This window comes from Nicotiana tabacum, chromosome 19, assembly GCF_000715075.1.
Source record: "Nicotiana tabacum cultivar K326 chromosome 19, ASM71507v2, whole genome shotgun sequence".
Lineage (NCBI taxonomy): Eukaryota > Viridiplantae > Streptophyta > Magnoliopsida > Solanales > Solanaceae > Nicotiana > Nicotiana tabacum.
In genome coordinates, this window is record NC_134098.1 from 86,767,379 (window position 1) to 86,794,637 (window position 27,259).

The 27,259-nt window shown below is 40.2% G+C and overlaps 1 long non-coding RNA gene across 1 annotated transcript; it reads left to right on the top strand.

The window, feature by feature from the left end:
• Nucleotides 1-18,059: 18,059 nt before the first annotated feature.
• Nucleotides 18,060-26,210, top strand: LOC142173258 (uncharacterized). The gene is made up of 2 exons (XR_012702841.1): nt 18,060-19,486; nt 25,713-26,210. It is a non-coding gene; the product is annotated as an uncharacterized LOC142173258 (long non-coding RNA).
• Nucleotides 26,211-27,259: the final 1,049 nt, after the last annotated feature.

The following is a 27,259-nucleotide window of genomic DNA, read 5'->3' on the forward strand; positions in this document are numbered from 1 at the left end:
CACGACTAAAGTGGCTATACATACAAATCTATTTACGGATCTATATGCTTTGATTGGAACTGGAAGTTCCAGAACAGGTGGCTGGTATACCACAATAATAAAACTTTCTTTTATTTTTTTTATTCGGATCGGATTTATGTTGGCTTCGTTGGGAGGCTCACGTAGTTTGTTACGTCAGCTCCAAAAGGAAAAGTTGCGTTGGAATTGATAAAGTTCCGTGGAGTTCATAAATGCATAAAAGGAGTCAAAGTAGTGGTTGCGGCGTGTTGAGGCACTTCTTTGACTGTCACCGTACGCCCGGCCTGCTGGCCCGCTCTGAAGAATTTATGATTTATATATGTTTCAGGCCGGTGAGAGGGAGTGCGGAATAAGGATTGATTTCACTGTATCCATCGTAGCCCACCCCAAGAGAGGGTGCCAAGAGAGAGTCACTACAGAATGGATAAAGGCTTGTAACATGGTTATTGAAAGAAAAAGGTTTCGGCTCAAAGGGGTTGACTAGGGTTATCACATTGGTAGGCTATGGAAGATTTCAATTTCAAATTGGAGCAAGGGGAGCCAACAATCATTTCTCAAGCCAAGCTACACTTAAAGTTTCGCCTAGAAAAACATTCGGGGCAAGTTCTAGATTATTGGCATGGGAACTAGGACTTGCAATTCAATACCTCACCTCTCACATGAGAACGGAGTCGAGAGCCCACAACAACCCTAGCTAGGATTGAGAATCACAAATGGCTCGACTGAACCACTCGATGACTGCTTGAGTCAACACAAGAGTCTAAAGGTCACAACTAGAGCTATTTTATGCCAACAACTTTGTTTTTAACCATACGGTCAGTGGTAAATGTGTTGGTACCAAGTGAAGCATGCTCGAGAAACTTTTATTCATTACTACTATGTTTTGTCGAAACATAAAAGAAAACGGACTCAATCCCTTAAGAAGGTTGTCACACCATCCATCGTTGGGAAGAGCCACCCAGTTCACACAAAATCCACCTTTGGAAAGAACCGTGGCATTAAGAAAATCAAAGACTTATTGTTCACTCAAAACATAAAAAGAAGCTAACAAATTAAAAAGAAGCTACTAAAGTAAATAAGAAGTTATACTACTAAGGAAAAGCAACCTAAAGAAGCTATGAAGTAAACTACGGGAAGCGAGATAAATGAATATACAAACCGAAGTCAAATGAATATATACATAAGGGGAATGAATATCTACATCAAATGGGGAGAATATATATACCAAAGGGAAAATAAGAATGAAAGAAAAATAGTATCAAAGTTATTACATGCCATATGTCAAATGTTAATTAATCAAAATAGACCACCCCCCAAATGAAAAATAAGCATTGTCCCCAATGCTTAACAAAAATAAGAACAGGGACGGGGTAGAGAGTTAAGAGAACTCCCTATGTGGTCTCAGTCTCCATGGGATCATCAGCACCCTCTATCTCCTCTAACTGTATGTCATCATCTCCTGGCCGAGGGACAACTATGCTGCTGAGCATCTGTATCATCTCCTCAGTAGTGTGTGCAGTCACAACTGGCTCCTCAGACTGGCCAGTTGCTACCTGTGCTGCTGGGACTGTCTGCTCCATAAGCAAGTCCAATGGAAGATCTCCGGCAGATGCAATCTTTTCAACCTCTTTGCTCAGCTTCTCTACTGACTTCTTTGATGCCTGGGATCTACGCATCTTCTTGACCTGTTTGCCCAAATCCTTAATGACCTTCCCATGCGTCGCCAGAGTATCAATAATGGCCTTCTGGTTCTCCAGAATGTTCTTTAATGTTTCCTCCACTGATGGAGGTACTTGTGGCTCTGCTGGGGCTGAAGGACTGTGCTGCAACAGCACTGGCTATATCAGTCAGCTTTGTAGTAGTTGCCTGCATCCAGTTGTTGAGACTCGCCAATGTTTGGGAGACTCGCAGTGCAGTCTAAGGATATATAGATGAAGTTGGCATTGATAATGGCGATGATAGTCTAGCAGAAGCAAGTGGTCCGGAAGATGAAGGTGGCATGGCTGCTGTCCCGGTAAAAGTACCGGCTGCGGTGGATGGCTCGACAGCTGAATCAGTAACCACTACTGCTGGCTCCTCAGACTGGCCAGTGGAGGTAGTAGCTTTACCCTTGAATTTCGGGTTGTCAGCTCCCTGAAGTTGGTAACAAGAGAAAGGCTTCTTGGCCTTCACCTCGGTGTCATAATGCCCTGGCTCCACCCTTGGTCCTTGAAGTACTCTGTGAGGAATTTCGGGTACGGGTAGGACCTTTCATCTTTTTGGACAACCAGAGTGATATTTGTGGACATGATAGAACCCACATTAATTGGGTACCCAGCCATAATTAAGGCTACCAAGACTGCACGGGGAAGTGGAAGATTGTTCTAGTTGAGGCATGGATCAATGCGGCTACATACAAATGTTTGCCACCCTTTTGTTTCAAAGTTTAGGGTGGCTCGGATTATTGGAACTCCTGCTGTGAGTCACAGAGGTGCTGACCCTCGAATAGCCAGAATCTCAGCTAGCCATGGGCGAGCTGCGTCACCCATAGCCAGCTTCTCCAGCTATTGGACTGCCTCCACTTCCTCAAACCCCATATACTTTTTCAAGGAGCAGGCATCAAACTTGATTTTCAAATTTCAAACTTTTGTCACCTTGGTACCCTTTTTGATATGAGCTACATTGGTATATAAGTCCTTGACCAAATACTCATTGGCATCCATAATGCTGTGGGTGAACCATTTCTAACCTTTTTGCTCCTGGAATTGTCAGAGGACATTGAGGTTGTGCTTGTTTAGATCTTTCATGAAGAACTGCCGCTTAAGAGTGAGTGACCGTTGCGGCCACCATTCCTTAAATTTAGCAAAGGCAGCAGCACTGACGAATCTGTCCTCCCATAACTCTGGTCTCTTTGATCTCTCCAAACCTCCTATTATAGTATCCCCCCCTCTCCCATCGTCTGGGACATCATCATCATCATCCATATTAATTTGAGCAGCTGGAGCATGTGAGGAAGAGGGCTAAGAGGCTTGACTACCCTCTTCCGAACCATCAGAGGAACTGGCAGAAGAAGACGACTCATCTACTAGGTGGAATCTACCAGGAAATTGTTGTGATTGGGCTTCCGACTATGATTGCACGGAGTTACCCTCAGAAGCTTCCCCAGATGGGACATACTCACTGGTTTCCGAGGGTTCGGGAGGTCTGTTGACTGTAGCTCTCTTGCTTATAACCTTTTGAAGTGCTAGAGGTAGGTTGCTTTTACCTCGATCCCCGGCAACGGCGCCAAAAATTGATCTCGGCCAAACCCACACCACAATTAAGAAGTGAGGCAGTCGATGCAATTATAAACCCAACGAAGGTCAGGATCGAATCCACAGGGAGTTAGAATATTGGATTAGGTGTATATCTAAGTTAAGTGCAAATTTTGGCTCAAATTACACTTCTACAAACTTGATTGGTGTTCTACTTTTACTTTACTCTATTGTTTGCAAGTATAAAACTAAGGACAATATTTTTGGTTTTGAGTTTTTCAAATGATTAAAAGGGACTAGGGTCATGACTTCTACCTAGGTGGTTATTGATGACGTCCAAATTCACTACTAAAAAGTAAATGGACACGGTCGCTTGCAATATAATTTACCCAACTATGAGTCGGGGTCGAATCCCATAGAGAACAATATATAGGCGATTAGGAATGTAAGAGAATTATCACTTATTATGCAATGCCAAACACTTACAATGGTTGTTGAAAAAATATTATAGCTAAATTTGAAAATGTAAACTAACCTAGAAAGCAAGTAAAATGATCAATGGCTACAACTATGGGGACAATGGGAATTACACTCAAGTAACGATCCAATATATTTTATAATTTTATAAATATGAGCAAGTTTATTATTTATTAGCCTCAGATAATAATTCTATATTAGCTTTTCTCTAAAACTAACAAGACTTCCTAATTGAATTATCCCTAAAACAATTAAGAGATTAAGCACACCCGAATATGGCTACAAGTAGTTTATTCCTATCTCTAGGTAGAATCTATAAAGTGAGGGTTAACGCCTCAAGTTCTTGTTAATTAATCCCTTTGGAAATATTAAAGAACAAGAATAATTAAATAAGCAATAACTCACTTCATATTAATCGTTCAATACATAAGCACAACAAGATATTTAATCCACACTTTAAATATGAATATTCCCATAAATAAGATTCAAGTGTTGGAAAAAATACTACACACTTAAATATTCAATACAAAGCAAAGAAATGAAGAAATGAGCATAAATGAGTAAGCAATTCTCAACTATAAGCTTCAAATATTCAAGCCCCAAGTGTGTGTGCAAGAACCCTAGCTCCAAACCTTGTCTTTTCTAGTCTAGGAATTGAAAAATAAGCCAAAGATCTGCCAAAGATCTACTAGGTCGTGTATTTGTGGGTTTGGAATTTAGGAGATGTGAATTTCCAAGTCTGCCCAGGTCTGAAGCCCGTTGACCGCACCTGCGGAAGAATCCTCATAGGTGAGGCTCCGCAAAAGCGGACCTTCAATCGCAGATGCGTGCACTCAGGAGATTCACTACTCCGCAGATGCGGACAGTTTGGCGCAAATGCATCTCCGCAGATGTGGATAATTTATCGCAGATGCGAGCCTATGTGGAATTCCCTTTTTCGCAGACGCAGATCAAATAATCGCACCAACGACTCCGCAAGCGCGAATTCTTTCCACATATGCGGTCCCAATGAATGAAGTTTAACTCCACAGATAAGGCCTTCCACCTCGCAGATGCGATGTCGCATATGCGGACAGTGTTCCGCATATGCGGAATCACGGAAGGATTTTGCACTTTTGTACTCTTTTTTTGCTCAATTCCACTTTAGTTGAATTCAACTCTCTCCATGACATCAGTTACCTAAAAATCTAGCAATACACACCATAAATAACCTCATATTATAATTAAAGGAAGCAAAATCTAAAGAAAAGAGACTAAAATAAGTGGTAAAATCACCACTCATCAGTTATCTAATGGGTTGTAAACTCCAGGGTAAATTTGATTAGTTGGGGTCGTGATGTAGGAATCACATCCAGATACTCACTCTAGATCTCTCGATAGTTTTGTGCAAATATCCAATTGGACTTGAGAAAGCCAAATTGGGCAAAATCACTCAAACTACCGAGAGGTATAGAGTGAGTATCCGAATGTGATTGCTACATCACGACCCCAACTAATCAAATTTGCCCTGGAGTTTACAACCCATTACAACCCTAGTCCCTTTTAATCGTTTGAAAAACTCAAAACCAAAAATATTGTCCTTAGTTTTATACTTGCAAACAATAGAGTAAATTTGAAGTAGAACACCAATCAAGTTTGTGGAAATGTAATTTGAGACAAAACTTGCACTTAACTTAGATATACACCTAATCCCATATTTTAACTCCCTGTAGATTCGATCCCGACCTTTGTTGGGTTTATTATTGCATTGACCGCCTCACTTCTTAATTGTGGTATGGTTTTGGCTGAGATTAATTTTTGGCGCCGTTGCCGGGGAGTTAAATGGATTTTGCTATATATCTAAGTATTTGTGTGTTTTGTCTTTCTTTCCTTCCGAGTCACTAATTTGTTTGTGAATTGCTTTTATGTACAAAATAGCCCTTAACAACGAGCCCCTCGGAAATGTACCATTGGGGGTGGAGGTAGATGATGATCAAGTGGATGAGGTTGATCCCAAGCCTCAAGTAAACATGCGAGGCCGACCGCCTCAAGATAATGTCCCAAACCCTCCCCCACCTCCACCAAGAGCAGCGCACCGGGTGTTGCCAAATGAGGACTATGCAAGTGCAATAGTCCCGCCCCGAATTAGGGCAGGCAACTTCCAAATTACTAACGTGATGCTTACACTGCTTGAGCAGTGGGGTTTCTTCACTGGAGCTCCACACCAAAATGCCTACAAGCATCTCAAGGGTTTTGTCGATACTTGTTGGGAAAGCAAGCAAATAAATGTCTCCGAGGATGCACTGCGGTTAAGGCTGTTTCCCTTTTCTCAACGGGGAAAGGCTTTGGACTGGTTAGAGAGATTGCCCAATTATTCCATCCACACTTAGGATGAGTTGGCCGAGAAGTTCATTGCCAAATTCTTCTCTCGGGGGCACATGGCTACACTAAGGGATGAAATTCTAGCTTTCAAACAAGAGCCCAATGATCCATTGCACGAGATTTGGGACAGATATTGTACCATGGTCAAAGAATGCCCGAACAATGTTATGACCGAGGCCATGATCCAACAAACCTTCTACAGGGGGATCAACACAACGAATCGGTGTGTGGTAAATCAACTCGCTGGGGGTAACTTCATGAACACGCTTTATTCTGAATCTTGTGAAATCTTGGATGAGATGGCGGACACCTCTTCGACGTGGCAAAGTAGAGCCAATGTTCCTCAGGGTGACCCAAATGTTATTCACCTATACAAGGAGCTACATGATCATGGGCAAGCTATTGTGGAGTTGATAGCCATCATGAACCAATTGGCCAAGGCTCAGCTTCAACAGGTTCAAGGGCCGAAACAAGTGAATGCTATGGAAGGGATGAGCATGATGGTAAACAAGAGACGACAATGAGTCAACAAGTACAAAACTATCCGGAATAATTTGAGCAAAGTAATAGTGGGTATAATCAAGATGATTCTTATGATGAGCAAGATGAAGAGGTTCAATATGTCAACAATTATCAAGGTCAAAGAAGCAATGCTCCAAATCAACAACAATGGAGATCACAAGGAAACCAAGGAAATTGGAACAACCAAGGCCACCAAGGAAATTGGAGTGGTGGCAACAACAATAGTCAAAGCAATTGGGGTAATCAGGGTAATCAAGGCAATTGGGGAGGAAATAACCAAGGTAATTAGGGTGGCAACAATCAAAGCAATTGGGCAGGCAACAATAATCAAGGGGGTTGGAACAATAGCAATCAAGGAAATCGGGGGTCAGGCTTTCAGAGTCCTCTGATATATCAACCACCAAACAACCCGCCTCCATATCCGTCGCAAGGTCCTAGTTCTTCCAATAGTGAAATGGAACGGATTGAAAATATGTTTAAGCAAATGATGGAGGAAAATGCCAACTCTGATGCCCAATTAGCCTCCCACAACACTTCTATCCACAACTTGGAGGTTCAACTTAGCCAAATTTCTCAAGCTTTAAATACTATACCAAAGGGAGAACTACCTAGTGATACGGTGGTGAACCCGAAAGGTGGGAATACGGGGCATGCAATGGTTGTGACAACAAGAAGTGGGAGAGGTGGAGTTGCTAATACCTCAAACCAAATAAGACATATGGGTGATTATGTGTTGGTGCTAGATGATGATGATCCAAGCAATGATGTTCAAGATAATGAATAAGCGAGGGTTGATATTGATGAAAATGTGGAGGAGACGCAAGAAAAAGTGAACCCGTCTAGGGAGCACATGATTGACATGCCGGAGCCGGTAGTGCCAAAGGCTAAGGCACCAATGCCAAGGCCTCCTCCTCCATACCCTCAAAGACTTGCAAAGCAAAACAATGAGAATCAATTCAAGAAATTCATTGATATGATGAAAAGTTTGTCCATAAATGTGCCGTTGGTTGAAGCCTTAGAACAAATGTCGGGATATGCCAAGTTCATGAAGGATTTGATAACAAAGAAGAGATCAATGTACTGTGAAACGATCAAAATGACATATAAAGTGAGTGCTATTGTGCACTCCATAGCTCTAAAGTTGGAAGACCCCGGTGCTTTCAAAATCCCGTGCACCATTGGGAGTGCCGATTTCGCCAAAGATTTATGTGACTTGGGGGCAAGCATTAACTTGATGCCCTATTCTGTGTTCAAAACATTGGGGATTGGGCATCCAAGACCCACATCCCTGAGGTTGAAAATGGCGTATCGGACAATGAAAAAGCCATTGGGGATAATTGACGATGTGTTAGTTCGGGTTGACAAGTTTATCGTTCCCGCAAATTTTATGATACTTGGCTGTGAGGTTGACTATGAGGTGCCAATCATTTTGGGGAGACCTTTCCTTGCTACAGGGAAGGCCTTAGTTGATGTGGAAGCTGGCGAGCTCATCATCCGGATGGGCGATGAAAAAGTGGTGTTCCATGTTTGTAAATCAATGAGGCATCCAAATAGCAACGAAGTGCGTTCGTTCGTGGATCTTGTGACCGAAGTAATTGTTGATGACACAAGTGCTGTGATAAATGTTGAAGATACCTTAGAAGCTGCGTTGTTGAATCATGATGAGGATGAGAAGGAAGGCTTTGTAGATTGTGTCAATGCTTTGCAAGGAATGTTATTATATACTTATGAGGCCCAAAAACTTTCCTTGGATCTCGAAAACCGGAAGACTCCACCAATAAAGCCCTCAATCGAGGAGCCTCCCACCTTGGAGTTAAAGCCTTTGCCTTCACACCTTAGGTATGAGTTTCTAGTCCCTTGTTCCACTTTACCTATTATTCTTTCCTCGTGCTTATTTAACATGCAGGTAGATTCCACCCTTGCGGTGCTCCAAAGGAGGAAGAAAGCAATAGGTTGGACATTGGCGGATGTTCAAGGTATAAGCCCCATCTTTTGCATGCACAAAATCATTTTGGAGGAGGATGCCAAACCCTCTGTAGAACATCAAAGATGATTGAATGAGGCCATGCAAAAGGTAGTAAAGAAAGAAATCATCAAGTGGTTGGATGTCGGGGTTGTTTACTCCATTTCCGATAGTTCGTGGACCTCACTGGTACAATGTGTCCCAAAGAAAAGGGGCATGACTGTGATAACAAATGACAAAAATGAATTGATCCTCACAAGAACTGTCACCGGGTGGAGAGTGTGCATGGATTATAGGAAGCTCAACAAAGTTACTCGGAAAGACCATTTTCCGCTTCCATTTCTTGATCAAATGTTGGATAAGTTAGTCGGACATGCTTATTATTGCTTCCTTGATGGATATTCCGGGTATAACCAGATTCTTATTGCTCCTGAAGACCAAGAGAAGACCACTTTCACTTGTCCCTATGGCACTTTCGCATTCTCGCGGATGCCATTCGGGTTATGCAATGCACCGACAACTTTTCAACGGTGCATGATGGCCATCTTCACCGATATCGTGGAAGACTTTCTTGAGGTTTTCATGGATGATTTTTCTGTCATGGGAAATTCTTTTGAAGAGTGCTTGGATAACTTGGATAAGGTATTGGCACATTGTGAGGAAACTAACTTGGTGTTGAATTGGGAGAAGTGTCATTTATGGTCGAGGAGGGCATTGTCCAAGGTCACCAGATTTCCAAGAATAGTAATGAGGTTGATAAAGCAAAAATTGAAGTGACATCTAAACTCCATCCCCTACTTCTGTAAAGGGAGTGAGGAGCTTTCTAGGTCATGCGGGGTTTTATCGCCGATTCATCAAGGACTTTTCTAAGGTGGTAAACCCCTTGTGCAAACTCTTGGAGAAAGATGCCAAGTTCCTTTTCAATGAAGATTGTATGAAGGCATTTGAACTACTCAAGTATAAGTTGACTACCACTCCTATTATCATCGCGCTAAATTGGAGCTTACCATTTGAGCTCATGTGTGATACAAGCGATGTGACGGTTGGAGCGGTATTGGGGCAACGAATTAACAAGATCTTTCATCTGGTCTACTATGCTAGCAAGACCATGAACGAGGACCAAGTCAATTATGCGGTGACCGAGAAAGAACTCCTAGCCATTGTCTTTGCTATGGAGAAGTTCCGCCCGTACCTAATGGGTACAAAGGTGATTGTTCACACCGACCATGCGGCACTTCGTTATTTGATGAGCAAGAAAGACTATAAGGCAAGGTTGATGCGGTGGGTGCTTCTATTGTAAGAGTTTGATCTATAGATTCAAGACCGCAAGGGTAGTAAGAATCAAGTGGCATACCACTTGTCCCGATTAGAGGGGGAGGGGAAGCCACATGATGGCCTTGAGATCAATGATTCATTTCTGATGTACAACTCCTTTCCATTTCTATGACTGGGATGCCATGGTTTGACGAAGTGGCCAACTATCTTGTGAGTGGCATTATTCTGAATGAGTTCTCTTCAAACCAAAGGAAGAAGCTCAAACGGGACTGCCTGGAGTACTATTGGGATGAGCCATATCTCTTCAAAATTTGTACTGATAGTGTTCTCCGAAGATGTGTACCAGAAGAAGAACAATTGGGTATTCTTGAAGCTTGCCACTCTTCGCTATATGGTGGTCACCATGGTGGAGCGAGAACTGCTACAAAGGTGCTAAGCTGTGGATTCTATTGGTCTACCCTTTACAAGGACGCTAGCGATCTCGTTAAGCTTTGTGATGAATGCCAAAGGGCCGGTGGGATCTCCAAGAAAAATGAGATGTCTCTTACCACCATCCTAGAGATTGATATTTTTGATGTTTGGGGCATTGATTTTATGGGCCCGTTTGTGAGCTCATGTGGGAACACCTATATATTGGTAGCTGTGGATTACGTGTCCAAATGGGTTGAAGCTGTGGCTTTTCCCAACAATGAAGCTCGGTGTGTGGTATCTTTCTTGAAGAAGAACATATTCACAAGGTTTGGTACTCCAAGGGCCATCATTAGTGATGGCGGATCACACTTTTGCAACAAAGCTTTTGATACTTTACTCTCCAAGTATGGTGTCACTCACAAAGTGTCGACCCCCTATCATCCTCAAGCAAGTGGACAGGTTGAAGTCTCCAACCGGGAGATCAAGAGTATTCTGTCAAAGACTGTGAATGCCAACCGGACAGATTGGTCGAAGAAACTTGACGATGCTCTTTGGGCTTATAGAACAGCTTACAAAACACCAATTGGTATGTCTCCGTATCGGTTAGTGTTCGGGAAAGCTTGTAACCTTCCGGTGGAACTTGAGCATAAGGCTATGTGGCCGTCGAAGAAGCTTAACCTTGAGTGGGATGTAGCTGCAAATCTTAGGGTGGAGCAATTGAATGAACTTGATGAGTTTCGGTTCCATGCATACTCCAGTTCGTCCTTGTATAAGGACAAGATGAAGTACCTCCACGACAAGTATATCCGGAACAAAGAATTCAAAGAAGGTGATCTTGTGCTTTTGTTCAACTCTCGGTTACGGATATTTCCGGGAAAGCTGAAATCAAAGTGGAGTGGCTCATTTGAAGTTGTACATGTGACACCCTTTGGTGCTCTAGATTTGAAAAATAAGAATGATGAGGTGTTTAGAGTCAACGGGGACCGGGTTAAACATTATCTTGGCAAGGTTGATGATGGCCACGTTGTGGCGTTGCTCCATTTCAAGTGATTGATGGTAACATATGTCGTACCGCGGCATTAAATCAGGCGCTTCCTGGGAGGCAACCCATGTGTCTTTTTCTTTTTCTTGTTTTTTTTCTTTAGATTAGATAGGCTTTGTTTTGTTCTAACTAGTTTTGAAGTGTATGCAAGAATGGGTGTGCATTGCAGGAACTAAGCATGAAAATTTTGGCTAAGTGTCACAAAAGTGCGGACCACACTAGAATTATGCGGACCACACTTCCACTCTACGGCCGCACAATTTTGTGCGTGGTCGCACCACTGGGAGATGAAAAATACATGGTCTCTGAAGTTTGGCCTGACAAAAATCCTTAACAACATGCGGCCACACCCATTTTTGTGCGGTCTGCACTAATTCTGTGGCAGCACTCACTTTTGTGCGGTCCGCAGCAATTCTTCACAAGGGCAGGTAATGAGTGCGGACCGCACTCAAAATTGTGCGGCTGCACTCTAGGTAAAATTGTGAGCCCGACGGGTAAAAGTATAAATAGGTTCTCCCTCAGCTCTTTACACTTTACGCTCTTTTGACACCTGAAGCTAAGCTAGCACAGTGCATATCCTCATTGTTTTCAATCTCTCCTCATTTCATCAGTGTTGAATCTCACCTGTATCTTCATTATTGGTATGCTAATTTATTCTTTAGATTTTTCCTTAATTTTACTCTTTTGACTAGGGTTATTTCCATGCCTAAATATGTCAACGGTTAGTTGTTTGTGCATAGAATCATGTGGGTAGCCTTTTTAAACATTAATTGGGGTATAGGTAAGTGACTAATGATGTTTAATTCCTAAAAACTTGATTAATTTGTGAATAAAATTCCATAAACCCTAAGTCAGTACCGCCTGAATTCAAATTGTGCGAATTGTGCGGCCGTACTCATTTTTGTGTGGTCCGCACCTTGAGCTTCTGCGGCCGCACACATTTTTGTGCGGTCCACAATTCTCTGAACTAGGGATTCAATGTGCATGATTTGTGCGGCCGCGCACAAAATTGTGCGGTCCACAGTGAACTTGTGCGGCCGCACTCATTTTTATGCGGTCCGCACTGATGAAACATCAGAGACCCCAATAGTCTGAACCTGGGGCTGTGCGGCCGCACTCAAAATTGTACGGTCCAACCTTTTGGTTATGCGGCCGCACTCACTTTTTTGCAGTCCGCACTGGGCAGTTTGCAGCCGCACTCACTTTTGTGCAGTCCGCACTGCCCCTTCTGAGGCTGCTTTACTGCAATTGTTATGCATGCACCTGTGGTTTACAAATCTAACTGACTCTTATCCTTATACATTGCAGACAATGATTCGCTCACGTGGTAGAGGAGATGCATCGCAAGGGAGGGAAGAACCCTCCCGAGGCCGAGGTCGAGGTAAAAGCAACCTACCTCTAGCACTTCAAAAGGTTATAAGCAAGAAAGCTATAGTAAACAGACCTCCCGAACCCTCAGAAACTAGTGAGTATGTCCCATCTGGGGAAGATTCTGAGGGTAACTCCGTGCAATCACAATCGGAAGCCCAATCACAACAATTTCCTGGTAGATTCCACCTAGTAGATGAGTCTTCTTCTTCTTCCAGTTCCTCTGATGGTTCGGAAGAGGGTAGTCAAGCCACTGAGCCCTCTTCCTCACATGCTCCAGCTGCTCAAATTAATGTGGACGATGATGATTATGTCCCACACGATAGGAGATGGGGGATACTACAGTAGGAGGTTTGGAGAGATCAAAGAGACCAGAGCTATGGGAGGACAGATTCGTCAGTGCTACTGCCTTTGCTAAATTTAGGGAACGGTGGCCGCAACGATCACTCACTCTTGAGCGGCAGTTCTTGATGAAAGATCTAAACAAGCATAACCCCAATGTCCAATTGACAATTCCAGGAGCGAAAAGGTTGGAAATTGTTCACCCACAACATTATGGATGCCAATGAGTATTTGGTCAAGGAATTCTATACCAATGTAGCTCATATAAAAAAGGGTACTAAGGTGACAAATATTCAAAATTTGAAAATCAAGTTTGATGCCTACTCCTTGAACAGGTATATGGAGTTTGAGGAAGTGGAGGCAGTCCAATACCAGGAGAAGCTGGCTATGGGTGATACAACTCGCCCATGGCTAGCTGAGATTCTGGCTATTCGAGGGTCAGTACCTCCGTGGCTCAGTGCAAGAGTTCCAATAATCCGAGCCACCCTAAACTTTGAAGCAAAAGGGTGGCAAACATTTGTATGTAGCCGCATTGATCCATGCCTCAACGAGAACAATCTTCCACTTCCCCGTGTAGTCTTGGTAGCCTCAATTATGGCTGGGTACCCATGCAGACTGAGACCACATAGGGAGTTCTCTTAACTCTCTATCCCTTCCTTGTTCTTATTTTTGTTAATCATTGGGGAAAAATGCTTATTTTTTATTTGGGGGATGGTCTATTTTAATTAATTAACATTTGACAGTTGTCATGTAATAACTCTGATACTATTTTTCTTTCATTCTTATTTTCCCTTTGGTATGTATATATTCTCCCCATTTGATGTAGATATTCATTCCCCTTATGTATATATTCATTTGCTTTCGGTTTGTATATTTATTTATCTTGCTTCCCGTAGTTTACTTCATAGCTTCTTTAGTTTGCTTTTCCTTAGTAGTATAACTTCTTATTTACTTTAGTAGCTTCTTTTTAATTTGTTAGCTTCTTTTTGCGTTTTGAGTGAACAATAAGCCTTTGGTTTTCTTAATACCACGGTTCTTTCCAAAGGTGGATTATATGTGAACCGGGTGGATCTTCCCAATGATGGATGGCGTGACAACCTTCTTAAGGGATTGATTCCGTTTTCTTTTATGTTTCGACAAAATATAGTAGTAATGAATAAAAGTGTCTCGAGAATGCTTCACTTGGTACCAACACATTTACCTCTGACCGTATGGTTAAAAACAAAGTTGTTGGCATAAAATAGCTCTAGTTGTGACCTTTAGACTCTTGTGTTGACTCAAACAGTCATCGAGTTGTTCAGTCGAGCCATTTGTGATTCTCAATCCTAGCTAAGGTTGTTGTGGGCCCTCGACTCCGTTCTCTTTAGCAATCCAGCAGTGTGAGAGGTGAGGTATTGGATTGCAAGTCTAAGTTCCCGTGCCAATAGTCTAGAACTTACCCCGAATATTTTTCTAGGCAAAATTCTAAGTGTAGCTTGGCTTGAGAAATGATTGTAGGCTCTCCCTGATCCAATTTGAAAGTGAAATCTTCCATAGCCTACCAATGTGATAACCCTAGTCAGCACCTTTGAGTCGAAGCCTTTTTCTTTCAATAACCACGCTACAAGCCTTTATCCGTTCTGTAGTGACCCTCTCTTGGCACCTGATCTTTTCTTAGCATTCTTGAGAAATAATGGGCAAAAACATAAGTTTGGGGGAGAGACGAGGAATTTGAAGTGATAAAAGGTACAAAGAAGAGAAAGAAATGAAGAAAAGGGAAGGCAAAGAAAAAAAAGAAAGAAAAATGCCAAAAAGAAAATGAATAAAATGAAGAGTTGAAGGGAATTCAAAAGAAAGTAGGGATAAAAGGCTGAAGTAAATAGAAAAGGAGAAAAATGAATGTCATGATCAAGAAAGAGTGACGTTACGTCTCTCTAGATCCCCCGAGGAAGAAGAAAATGACTCAAAGAGTCGAGAAAGTATGAGCCGAAAAGAGAAAATGGAGTGCTTAAAGAAAGATGAAACCATTCTATTCCAACAAGTCCTACCTTGGTCCAAAAGCCTTCATTATATCCCGCAAAAGCCCTACATGATTTCAAGTTGAGTGAGCTTACATTAGTGGTGATTTACATGAGGGAAAACTTATGGTACTTAGAGTCGAACTTGTGACATTCTTTTGAGAGAGATGAGCGAAATTTTGACAATCCTTGTATCGAGTGTTGCATTCTAAAGTGAGATGTTCTAATGGAGAGTAGAGGAGGAGGATTTTGGTATCCACAATGACCTACGTGAAAGAGCAAGCTTCCTTGATGAATAGAGTCAACTCTTGATGCTCTAGTGTCATATTAGAACTATTGTACTCAAAAAGTCAAACCATTGCATTGTTGATAATTCATATGTGTTGTGGGTAATTGTTGGTCCCAATTGATGTGTGATTGATTCACCTTAAGCCAGCTGAAATATCTCTTTTTTAGTGGAGGTGGAAATTGCCTTATTTGCTTGAGGACAAGCAAAAACTTAAGTTTGGGGGAGTTGATAAGTAGGGATTTTGACCGATTATCTGATCTCTTTTACTTGCGATTTAGCTCAAAAATACATAAAGGTATTCTCGGAAACTAACAAAATGTGCTTACTTGCAGAAATATTAGAATATGAGCCAAAGAAGTCAAAATCAACTCATAAAGGAGTCAAAAGTGAACAAGAACCAAAATAGGGAAAAAAAGGCTAGCAGTGCGGCCGCAAAGAGGAGATTCAGAGAATGGTATTTGGGCAAGCTGAAGGAGTGCGGACCGCACCAAAATTGTGCAGTCGCAGAATATCAAGTGCGGCAGCACTCACTATTATGCGGTCCGCAAGAGTGAAGAATCATAGAGTTGGATTCAAGTTCAAAATCAAGGGAGTGCGGACCGTATCATTTTTATGCGGTCGCATAATCAGAAGCACGACTGCACTTGTTTTTATGCGGACCGCAGAAGCCCCGAAGTCCCAAGCCCAAAATTCCAAGAATGCAGACCGCACAATAATTGTGCGGCCGCAGAATCTCAATGTGCGGACCTCACCAGAATTATGCGGCCGCACAACCTCCGCAGGGGCAATTTTATCATATATTTTCAGCTAAGTATAAATAGAACTTTTTATCATTTTTAGGTTAAGTGACGTTGGAGAAGAGCACCTGAGCCATTTTCTTTGCTATTTTGAGGATTTTTGTACTAGATTAACATCTATACATTAGATTTTCTTTCCCTAATCAATTAATATGCATTCTATCTTAATTCCTTCTTTGATTTCTGTACTTTTTATGAGTAGCTAAATCTTTAGCTAGGGTTGTGACCCAACCCTAGTATGTGTATTTGATGGGTGTTTAATTTAGGGCTTATTTTTGATTGGGTTAGTGATATTTAGCCTTGTTCATGATTGAACCCTAGAATCAATGGTTGCAAACATTGATTCATGCCTATTTGACTTAGCCTCTACTTGAGAAAGAGAGACTAAGTCTAGGAAAACTTGGCTAACAAGAAATTGATAGCCCCAATTAAAGGGTTAAACCTAGAGATAGTAATACCCGACTTGAGCTAATATCACTTGTATTGTGCAAATACCCAATTGGACTTGAGAAAGCCAAATTGGGCAAAATCACTCAAACTACCGAGAGGTATAGAGTGAGTACCCGGATGTGATTGCTACATCACGACCCCAACTAATCAAATTTGTCCTGGAGTTTACAACCTATTAGATAACCACTTAGGTAGAAGTCACGACCCTAGTCCCTTTTAATCATTTGAAAAACTCAAAACCAAAAATATTGTCCTTAGTTTTATACTTGCAAACAATAGAGGAAAGTAGAAGTAGAACACCAATCAAATTTGTAGAAGTGTAATTTGAGCCAAAACTTGTACTTAACTTAGATATACACCTAATCCCATATTCTAACTCCTTGTGGATTCGATCCCGACCTTCGTTGGGTTTATTATTGCATCGACCGCCTCACTTATTAATTGTGGTGTGGGTTTGGCCGAGATCAACATGCTCGTTGGGGTCGGTTGTTCCATTATACTTAGGAATCTCGGGCATGCAGAACTTCTTGGGGATCGGTTTGGGAGCTGCACTCGGGGGGGAAAGGCTTTTGTACGAACTTTTGGAATCTAAACCCTTCAATATTGGTTGTGCCCCGGGATCTGATCAACCATGGAGTTATAAGTTTCCACTTTCTTGTCTTTTGCCTCGATCCTCTTTACCCCTGATTCTATCCGTTTTGTCAGTTCCTCGAGCATCTTTATAATTTCGGGGTTAGTCCCCGATTCTTGTTCATTTGACCTTATCACAACTGGCCTCGTTCTGTGGGTGACTTCTTGGGGTTGACCGGGCTCAGCCCTGCTCGGTGCCAGGGTTTGGTTCTGCAACTGAGCTATCGCCACCTATTGAGCTTGCAGCATTTTGAATATCATACGCAGGTTGATCCCGTCTTCTCCAATATTTTAGGTATTTCGAACTGCAGATCGGGTTCTACCATGGATGCTGTTTTCGGGATCGGAATGTTGGTTCGCTTCGATGGCCATATGAGAATTAACATCAATCGGATCCACGGCCCGAGTTTCAATGGGGTCAGCGGGGGGCCTTTCATCCATGGGCGTTCCGTTGTTATTTTTCCCTTGATGGCCAGATTCGTTGTCGATATGTAGGGGTATTAATTGAGAATTCTTTATTTTTAGCCTGAAATCAAAGATACTTCCAAGAACAAACGTAAAATAGTGTGTTTTATAGAGATTTGTATCAAATAACCACTATTATCCTATGCTCCACGGTGGGAGCCAAACTGTTTACCCGAAAAATGGATAACAATTGAATTTGTACGCGGTTCTAATGATACGTAGTATAACTTGGTACAAATTGAGAAAATATATAAATGAATATCAAAATTAACTGTAAAAGAAATAAATGCAAACTAAACGGATCAATTAGCTCTAGCTTTAGCTTTCGAGTTAGATTACTCTCCAACCAAGTAAAAATTCTGCTAATGTATGAATAGAGTAACAAGGTATTGAGAGCTGAAATAAGGCAGTGTATTGCTTTTTCTTGTATGAATGAATCCCCCTTACAAATGATTAGACAACCCTTTATATAGTAGGGAAGTCCTATTTGAATATAATTAAAATACAGAAGGAATCCCATGATAGATTAATTAATTGGCCTTTCCTTGATATGCGCCGGGATTTCCGGCGAGATTCTCGCCCAATTGCGGATATTCCGATTTTCTGCTTTTTTTGCTCGATAAGCTCTCCTTAATTGAGTCCGGTCTCGATCTTGATCGGTCCCTAACTTGTTCGATCTCGATCTTGGCCGATCTCGATCGTGACCGGTCTCGATCTTGCTCGATCTCGATCTTGGCCGATCTCGATTTTGATCGGTTTCTGGATCACGAGCACGGCGACCCAACTCCGCATTATGGCTCGATTCTACACGAGGCCGAAACTTGGTCTATCATTTTCCAATCTCGATTAGTCATACGAAGGGCAAACTCGGTTTTGACCGTATACGGAACCTATCATCAAGAACCTCAATAGTTGCCTTATATGTCAGAGCTGATTCTGCAATTCTTCGTATTGGCTAGTCTTATTTTGACTAAGAAGTAAGCACAAAGCAGCATCAACATTGTCAAATTCATCGACTTCCTATCTTTTGAGGGCTTAATCTTGGACAACAATGACCAACTGCTTGATTGAGATCCGGTTCCATTGATATAGGACAACAAGGCCTTAAATAATCCTAGAGTGACTGACTGGACAACCTGCAATTCTCCAACAACAGCCAATGGTTCAGGCTTTTTTAATGCGCAGGTTTTTTCCTATATTATACTCTTCAAACTTTTAAGTATCTTTTGAATCGTCTTTTTGGACTTCCTACTAGAGGTTAGATAGCCAGAAATTTCATCCATATTACCAAGAGCTGAAAGAGTGTCTTGTTTATTTTGCTTTTCATTCGATAAGAGATCTTTAATGGTGGCACAAACGTCTAATCAAAATTAAGAGCAAATGTTTTCCAATATGTTAGTCTTTTATAAAAGGCAGAACAGGTCAAATTGGTTCTTAAACTATGTAAAATGACCCCAATTTGCCTTTGAATATTACGAAATAGTCCAAATTTCTTTTTTCTGCCGTCATCCCCATCCCGCTAAATTGATCATTACTATTATAATAATTGATTCTCTCTCCCTCTCAAAAGCGCCATATAGATTGACCACTATTACTCCATCACCACTTCACCCCGACCTATGACACTCACGGAAAGAACACATCAAAAATTCACACAATAACTACCAATTCAGACGATCTCTCTCATACCTTCTTCTTTACCACTTTTCCCAAATCATTATATAATTTACATCAGCCAATGGGTCGTAGCGCATCATGCCTTTGTTGCTGAAGCTGTTCCGGCTAGACTGGCGTTGCAGATTGTTGTTCATAAATATGTCAGGTTGGAGATTGTTGCATTAATTTGGTATGGTTTCATCTAAATAAAAAAAATTTCCATACTGATACTATTTGTGAACTTCTCTTCTCGTTGTGGACAAAAAGAATCTTGACAACTATAAATGACACTCGTGCTCGCCATTTTAATTTCAACGCTTATCTAGGCGATATTTGTGGTATGCCTCCATGACACCATCACATACACTAGCCAACAAATTGATTGCATACACAAATACAATTTTCTTAAAGGGAATTATTGAAAGTGTTAGAATTTTGACAAGATTAATATGAACTAGTGTGAACATTTGAAGCCTCCTTATAGGAAAAAATTGGTAGATGCATTTTTCATGTATTTACATTGCATGTTCACACTTAATATGATGTCATGCATGACATTATTAAGGTCATTTCTCTTCTATAAATAGCAAGGGTTTTGTTCATTTGAAATCATCTCTAACTTGCCTTCTTATCTCCTAAGGCATTTGAATCTTCTTTCTCTCTTGTAGTATTTCACTTGTATTTTTGGAGTAAAATAAAGTTTGAGTTGATTGTGTCCGAGGACTAGGCAAAAATTAAATTTTGCCGAACCTCGTTAATTTTTGATATTTTTTTTATTATCTCATTTACTATTTATTAGCTACCTTTAAATATAATAGTTGTGATTTAATCACTCTCTATATATTCGGCTTACGCAACAATTAGTATCAGAGCCAAGGTTCTATCTTAATATGCTCTGTGATTGCAGCATAGTCTGAACTTCCACATCAAAAAAGAATTACTTTGGTGTTTTGTACTGTCAGCAAATAAATAGTATCTGTAGCAAAAATGAGAGATAATAAAAATGAAGAGTCCACATTGGGTGTCAGTAATACGTCGTTGGCATCTTCGCTTATGACAAGAATTATGTCAAATGCAAAATTTGCAGTTAAAATTTTTGACGGGTCAGGACATTTCGGGATGTGGCAAGCTGAGGTTCTTGATTTCCGTTTTCAACAATGGCTAGATATTGTCATAGAAGAAAAGAAACCAGACAATATCGGAGAAGGAGATTGGAAGATTATCAACCGCGTTGCTTGTGGTACCATTCGATCTTACCTCGCAAGAGAACAGAAGTATCCATACACAAAAGAAACTTCTGCAAGTAAATTATGGAATGCGTTGGAGGATAAATTCTTGAAGAAAAATAGTCAAAATAAACTTTACATGAAAAAAGACTGTTACACTTCACATATTTTCCTGGTACTACAATGAATGATCATATCACCAGCTTTAATAAGTTGGCGACAGATTTGCAGAATATGGACGTGACTTTTAGTGATGGATATATGGCCTTAATGTTATTAAGTTCACTTCCCGATGAGTACGAGCACCTCGAAACTTCTCTACTTCATAGGAATGATGAAGTGTCTCTCAAGGAAGTTTGTTCTGCCTTGTACAACTATGAACAAAGAAAGAGAGAAAAACAAAAGAGTGGAGAAGGAGAAGCACTGGTCGTGAGAGTTCGTTCTCAAAATCATATGAGAACGAAGAAAGGAAAATCCAAGTCAAGATCCAGACCCAGCAAAAATGAATGCGTTTTTTGCCGAGAAAAGGGGCACTGAAGAAAGATTGTCCAAAGTTGAAAAACAAGGCCAAACCTAACAATGGGAAGGTTGTCATGGATTCAAATGTAGCTGATTGTGACGACTCTGATTTCTCACTAATTGCAACTGAGCCATTCAAACCATCTGACATATGGCTGATGGATTCAGCTTGTAGCTATCATATGTGTCCTAACAAGGACTAGTTCGTTGATTTTCAAGAAGGAGAATGTGGAGTTATTCACACCGCAAATAACAATCCTCTTATCGCATATGGTATTGGTTCAATCCAATTAAGGAACCATGATGGATTGATCAGAATATTAACAGATGTTTGATACGTACCGAAATTGAAGAAAAATCTCATTTCTGTAGGAGCCCTAGAGTCAAAGGGGCTCAAAGTCGTTGCAGAAAATGGGGTAATGAGAATATACTCTAGTGCACTAGTGGTAATGAAGGGAATTCAGCAAAATAATAACATGTACCACTATCACGGTAGTACAGTTATTGGGACAGCAACAGTGACATCCAGTGATGACAATGAGGCAAAAACAACCAAGCTATGGCACATGCGCTTGGGACATGCTGGAAGAAAATCCTTGAAAAATTTATCAGATCAAGGATTGTTAAAAAAAGTAAAGACTTGCAATTTGGAGTTTTGTGAGCATTGTGTCAAGGGGAAACAGACAAGGGTTAAATTTGGAACAACTATCCATAATACTAAAGGTATTTTGGATTATATTCACTCTAATGTTTGGGGTGCTTCCAAAACACCTTCATTATGTGGGAAACACTATTTTGTAACCTTTATTAATGACTTTTCTCGAAGAGTGTGGGTGTATACTATGAAAACCAAAGATGAGGTACTAGGAATTCTTCTCAAATGGAAGGCGATGATAGAGATTCAAACAGGCAGAAAGATAAAGTATCTCCGCACAGATAACGGTGGAGAATACAAAAAGGATCTTTACAATAAGATTTGTGAAGATGATGGAATTTTGAGACATTTCACTGTCAGAAATACACCACAACAGAATGGAGTGGCAGAACGCATGAACCGGACTTTGCTGGAGAAGGTTCGGTGTATGTTGTTCAATGCTGGCTTGGGCAAAGAATTTTGGGCTGAGGCAATAGCATATGCATGCCACCTCATTAATCGTCTACCATCTGCCGCTATTGGTGGCAAGACACCATTTGAAAAATGGTATGGAAAACCTGCTGAAGATTATAATTTTTTACATGTGTTTGGCTCAATTGCATACTATCATGTGAAAGAGTCAAAATTGGATCCGAGAGCAAAGAAAGCTATATTTATGGGGATTACTTCTGGAGTCAAATGATACCAATTATGGTGTCCAGATACAAGAAAAATTATATTCAGCAGAGATGTTACCTTTGATGAATCTGCCATAACAGATAAGGTGACAGTTGAAGATGTCAAACAAACTGATGGTGCTTCAAAGCAGGTGGAGTTTGAGGGAAAATTAATTTTCCCAACACAGGGAGAAAATGAGGAAACGATAGAAGATTTTTCCCTGGAAGAAGAGTCAGTGGAATGGGAGGTTCCAACTCAGGAACCCCAACAACAACTTGAATCAATAGCAACCAGCAAGCCAAAAAGAACAATAAAGAAACATGTTCGTCTCATAGAGACGGTGGCTTGTGCAACCTCAATTGTAGCTGATGGTGTTCCTATCACTTATAAAGACACAGTCCAAAGTTCTGAAGAAGATAAGTGGAGGATTGCCATGAATGAAGAAATGCAGTCCCTTCATCAGAATTGCACATGAAAATTAGCCAATCTCCCGAAGGGCAAGAAAGCAATTGGGTGTAAATAGGTATTTGCAAAGAAAGAAGGATTTCCTAACCAAGAAGATGTTCGCTACAAAGCAAGATTGGTGGCCAAAGGGTATGCTCAAAAGAAGGGAATTGATTACAATGAGGTATTTTCTCCAGTCGTGAAACACTCCTCCATTAGAGTTTTGTTGGCTTTGGTAGCACAGTTGAATTTGGAACTAGTTCAGTTAGATCTAAAAACTGCATTTTTACATGGAGATTTGGAAGAGAAAATCTATATGACTCAGCCAGAATGATTCAAAGTTGCTGAAAAGGAAAATATGGTGTGCAAACTTGAAAAATTATTGTACGGATTGAAACAATCTTCTAGACAATGGTACAAACGATTTGACAAGTTTATGTTGCGGCAAAAGTACAGAAGAAGCAAATACGATCATTTTGTGTATTTGCGCAGGTTTGAAGATGGATCCTTCATATATCTTCTCCTATACGTTGATGATATGTTGATAGCTTCCAAAAGTTAAGAGAAAATTGAGAAGTTGAAGATTCAACTAAGAAAGGAGTTTGAGATGAAGGATTTAGGTAAGGCAAAGAAAATTCTTGGCATGGAGATAAAAAGAGATAGACATTCAAAGAAACTCTATCTATCGCAAAAAGAATACTTGAATAAAGTAATAGATCGATTTGGCATGAATGAGAATACGAAGTTGGTTAGCACTCCTCTTGCTCCTCACTTTAAGCTTAGTGTTGTTATGTCGCCAATGAATGTAGCTGAACGAGAGTATATGTCAAGAGTGCCATATGCGAATGCCGTTGGTAGCTTGATGTATGAAATGGTTTGCACTAGACCTGATATTTCACATGCTATCGGAGTTGTAAGCAGGTATATGCATGATCCAGGAAAGGAGCATTGACAAGCTGTGAAATGGATTCTACGGTATATTTGTAATACTGTAGATGTTTGATTGATTTTTGAGCAAGAAGATAGTCAGTATCTAGTTGGATATTATGACTCCGATTATGCGGGTGATTTGGACAAGCGTAGATCAACTACTGTTCATTTTTGTAAATGCACCAGTTAGTTGGAAGCCTACTTTGCAGTCAACGGTTGCTTTGTCTACTACTGAAGTAGAGTACATGGAAATTACAGAGGCTGTAAAGGAGACAATTTGGCTTCAAGGGTTGCTTAGAGATCTTGGTATTGGTCAAGAAAGCATCACACTATTTTGTGATAGTCAGAGTGCTATCCAATTAGCAAAGAACCAAGTTTATCATGCAAGGACGAAGCACATTGATGTTCGATATCACTTTGTACGAGATATTATAGAAGAAGGTGGAGTCATGGTGCAGAAAATTCGGACTACAGACAACCCTGCCGATATGCTAACAAAAGTAGTGACTGCGATCAAGTTTCAACATTGTTTGAACTTGATCAACATTGTTGAACTTTGAAGATTGAAGTTGAAGACACAATCAAAATTTATCAGTAAAAGAAAATTGTAAAAGTGGAATCTTGCCAAGGTGGAGATTTGTTGAATTTTGACAAGATTAATGTGAACTAGTGTGAACATTTGAAGCCTCCTTTTAGAAAGAAATTGGTAGATACATTTTTCATGCATTTACATTGCATGTTCACACTTAATATGATGTCATGCATGATATTATTAAGATAATTTCTCTTCTATAAATAGCAAGGGTTTTGTTCATTTGAAATCATCTCTAACTTGCCTTCTTATCTCCTAAGGCATTTGAATCTTCTTTCTCTCTTGTAGTATTTCACTTGTATTTTTGGAGTGAAATAAAGTTTGAGTTGATTGTGTCCGAGGAATGCGCAAAAATCAAATTTTGCCGAACCTCATTAATTTCTGGTGTTCTTTTTATTATTGTCTCATTTACTATTTATTAGCTACCTTTAGATATAGTAGTTGTGATTTAATCACTCTCTATATATTCGGTTTCCGCAACAGAAAAAAAATCTCTAGTAGTTCACTAAAAGATATGTTGATAGGTTCCTTTTTCCTTTCTATATCCGTAGAAAAAGAAATTGCAGAAATTGGGATCTATATAGGGGGAGGGGGAGGGGGAGGGGGGAGGGGGAGGGGGGAATGGTATGAGAATGGTAAAACATGACTACGGAAGAACTTCTACTACAAACGTTATAACCTTTGGAATGTTTCAAGAGCTTAGGGGGAAGTATCAAATAAGAATTTTATGTGTATTTTGGGATTATCTGCTCAAATCAAACAACAGAAAGTTGAGCCCTTAAATATACGTATAACTTTTCATTTTGCTTCCATAAGATAATATCCTGGAAAAATAAAAGATAGTACTCTGTCAAATTGCAAGTACCATTTTATTAGTACTCTGTATTAATAAAGGGTAACCACCATTTTGGGAGACAACCATCATTATGATTATTACCAAGAGTTGGCAAGATCCGCGTACCTTGCCACGTCTTTGAATAAATAAACACGAAGGATTCATAGTTTTATATTGTTAATGCAAAAGTTTGGGACAGAAAGAATCTTGACAACTCAGCCAAATCAAATGATAGCTTTTTGTAAATTTTCAATTTACAATCTAACGTTCGGATATAAATTTGGTTGAAATATGAAAAAGAATTTTTAAAGTTGTGTCGAAAAATAATTTTTGAAGGTTGAAATTGTGTTTGGACATGCATTTTATTTGAAAAAAAATTGAAGTTTTGTGATCATACCCTAAATCAGTTTTTGGGAACTTGAAAAAAATTGAAACAAACAATGTTTTCAAAAAAATTAGAAAAAAAGAAGCCAAAATCTATGGCCAAACAAGGAGCAATTTGATAGGTTTAAGTTTAAGTTTCAATGATGACAATATTATCTTATGTTATATTTGCAGGACTAACAAAAAGGAAAGAATAGAGATGCTCAGCAAGATGTGATTGCTACAGGATTCGAAATAGCAAATAATAATCAATCAGGATTCGAATGAAGATGTTGTTACTACATCAATGGCCAATCAAGAGAAGCAAATTTATTCGTCCTCAATCAAAGGAACTCAGATTGCCAATCATGGATAGTCAAATCAAGAAGCTCGCCAGCAATTATTCTGTGTCCAGAATTAAGCTCACTCTAGGCGTAAATGGCTCCTTAATTCAAGCTGTGACAAGGAAAGTCACAATCGAATATGGACTCTTCAAAGAGCAGGATTCGAAGAGGCACCCCTTGGGTCAAAACCCTTTTCAAAGATCTCGTGCCTCTGATTTCGTTGAAGACTCAACGGCTCTTTTCTCTCCTATAAGAAGGTTGATACTTTCAAGAAGAAGACTTGCGCAACTACATACATTGTATTCTAAGTCTGTCTACTTCTTAGTTCAAACACTGTAATCTTTAGTTATTAGTGTCTCAAAAGATAGAAAGATCTAGAACACAAAAGAGAGTTGTGCCAATTACTCAGAACTCAAGGTGTGATACTGTTCATTGGTGGTGAACACGTTAAAACTATCTGTGTTGTAATATTTTCAAAGATCTTAAGGGAACCCTTATGACCCAAGGAAAACTGGATGTAAGTACCACAACGGTACCGAACCAGTATAAATCGCTGCGTGTTATTTACTCTTATTTACTGCTTACTTTCATTCTGCATTGTGATCAGTTAACTAATACTTGTGTTAGTCGACTAATTTTTAAATAGTCAACAATTCACCCCTCCCCCTTGTACGTTTAATTGGTATCAGAGCAAGGCTCACAATCTTGCCTAATCGCTAGTGAGGAAAAGATCATGGGATCCAATACTGTTGTTGGTGCTCTCTTTCAAGAAGGAACCTCTCAGGTTCGACCCCTTACTTCAACGGTTAATATTTTTCTCACTGGAAAGTTCGCATGGAAACGTATACTATGTCATATAAAATCAAAGTATGGCGTGTGATCAAAAAGGGAAATCTTTCAATTCCTCCCAAGAAGGATGCAAACGGTCAAGTCATCGTATCTACTGATCCTCTTGACTTGGGTGATTACACTGATGAACAAGCTATTGTCATCATTGTTAATGCAAAAGCAAAAAATCTATTGTACAATGCTATCAGTGGAGAAGAATATGAAAAGATATCAAGATGCGAAACTGCAAAAGAAATATGGGACAAACTGGAAGTCACTTACGAAGGAACCAACAAAGTGAAAGAGACTAGGATAAACCTCTTGGTTCGGGTCTATGAGTTATTTCAAATGAAGGATGGTGAATCTATAGAAGAAATGTTTTCCAGGTTCAGCAAAATACTTGGAGACCTCAAATCATTTGGAAGACCTATTAAAAGTGGCGAACAGGTTAGAAAGATCCTCAGAATCTTACCTACAATTTGGCGGCCAAAGGTCATTGCGTTGGAATGTCAAGATCTGGACAAAATTTCCTATGATGAGCTCAGAGGTGATCTAATTGCTTTTGAGAAA